We start from the raw sequence: 2,198 nt of genomic DNA, 5'->3' as shown, positions 1-2,198 counted from the left end.
ACAGCTGGCAAATATATACTGTGCCAGGAAAATACTGCTTTAGCTTAATCTTACACTCTCTCTACTCAAGGTCATGTAAATAATGCAGTCTATGTTTTTTTTCAATTCTCTCTGTTTGGCAACAATCCCGCTAACTACACATTTTTGTTTACTTTTGCATCAAGCAAAGTAGCTTACCATTCAGCAAAATGTTGATTTAAGTTGTGCATCTTCTGATTAGCGGCAGTGATGGCATTGAAATCTCCCCATTGGAGGGAGTTTTCCCAAAAACACATGTCAAGTTATTCCTCGTTAGTATAGTGGTGAGTATCCCCGCCTGTCACGCGGGAGACCGGGGTTCGATTCCCCGATGGGGAGTTTTTAACTTTTTTTCTTTTTACTGTAACATAAGCACTTATGGGAAGTGTTGCATGCTAGTACGATTATTTCCTGCCGTGATGCAGGAAAAGACAGTAATATTTATGCATTAACCTTAGTTTAAATACAACTTACCTTTTTTGCCCACATTCATAGTTTATGTACACTTTCTTTTAAAGTCATTTAGAAAAAATCATTTTGGCCAAAAATTTAATTTATCAGGTCATTAACAAACACTTTAGATTAGCCAAAAACATTAAAAATTCCCAATTTTAGAAAACATATACTATTGTCCTCTGTGACAAAATATTTTGTGTCAGTTGTTTTACGTCATTTAGCAGGGCATATTTAATCAGTGTTAATGGCAAAAGGTAACAGAATTAAAGCAAGCCATTATTATGCATTAAAAGGGATAACAATATGCAGGAAAATATAGCTAAATATATTTCTTGAAAGGGATAAGAAACATCTTTTTGAAATGTTTTGGAGCATTAATTTCATAAAATGTCCTTCGAGTCATATTGTAGTGTAGCAGATTATCCATGCATGACTGTACAGGAGTGTCTCCTGACGAAAACCCGAAAAACAGCTGGCAAATATATACTGTGCCAGGAAAATACTGCTTTAGCTTAATCTTACACTCTCTCTACTCAAGGTCATGTAAATAATGCAGTCTATGTTTTTTTTCAATTCTCTCTGTTTGGCAACAATCCCGCTAACTACACATTTTTGTTTACTTTTGCATCAAGCAAAGTAGCTTACCATTCAGCAAAATGTTGATTTAAGTTGTGCATCTTCTGATTAGCGGCAGTGATGGCATTGAAATCTCCCCATTGGAGGGAGTTTTCCCAAAAACGCTTGTCAAGTTATTCCTCGTTAGTATAGTGGTGAGTATCCCCACCTGTCACACAGTAGACTGGGGTTCGATTCCCCAAAGGGGAGTCCTTAACATTTTTTATTTTTTCTGTAACGTAAGCACTTGTGGGAAGTGTTGCATGCTAGTACGATTATTTCCTGCCGTGATGCAGGAAAAGACAGTAATATTTATGCATTAACCTTAGTTTAAATACAACTTACCTTTTTTGCCCACATTCATAGTTTATGTACACTTTCTTTTAAAGTCATTTAGAAAAAATCATTTTGGCCAAAAATTTAATTTATCAGGTGATTAACAAACACTTTAGATTAGCCAAAAACATTAAAAATTCCCAATTTTAGAAAACATATACTATTGTCCTCTGTGCCACAATATTTTGTGTCAGTTGTTTTACGTCATTTAGCAGGGCATTTTTAATGAGTGTTAATGGCAAAAGGTAACAGAATTAAAGCAAGCCATTATTATGCATAAAAAGGTATAACAATATGCAGGAAAATATAGCTAAATATATTTCTTGAAAGGGATAAGAAACATCTTTTTTAAATGTTTTAGAGCATTAATTTCATAAAATGTCCTTTGAGTCATATTGTAGTGTAGCAGATTATCCATGCATGACTGTACAGGAGTGTCTCCTGACGAAAACCCAAAAAACAGTGGGCAAATATATACTGTGCCAGGAAAATACTGCTTTAGCTTAATCTTACACTCTCTTTACTCAGGGTCATGTAAATAATGCAGTCTATGTTTTTTTTCAATTCTCTCTGTTTGGCAACAATCCCGCTAACTACACATTTTTTTTTACTTTTGCATCAAGCAAAGCAGCTTACCATTCAGCAAAATGTTGATTTAAGTTGTGCATCTTCTGATTAGCGGCAGTGACGGCATTGAAATCTCCCCATTGGAGGGAGTTTTCCCAAAATCACATGTCAAGTTATTCCTTGTTAGTATAGTGGTGAGTATCCCC

General features: G+C 35.1%; 1 non-coding gene across 1 annotated transcript; it reads left to right on the top strand.

Annotated features, from left to right (window-relative positions):
• The first annotated feature begins 285 nt into the window (after positions 1-285).
• TRNAD-GUC (transfer RNA aspartic acid (anticodon GUC)) lies at positions 286-357 on the top strand. The gene has a single exon. It is a non-coding gene; the product is annotated as a tRNA-Asp (tRNA).
• The last annotated feature ends 1,841 nt before the right edge of the window (positions 358-2,198 follow it).

The sequence above is a fragment of the Mixophyes fleayi genome, chromosome 10 (assembly GCF_038048845.1).
Source record: "Mixophyes fleayi isolate aMixFle1 chromosome 10, aMixFle1.hap1, whole genome shotgun sequence".
NCBI lineage: Eukaryota > Metazoa > Chordata > Amphibia > Anura > Limnodynastidae > Mixophyes > Mixophyes fleayi.
This window is presented reverse-complemented; position numbering and strand designations above follow the sequence as displayed.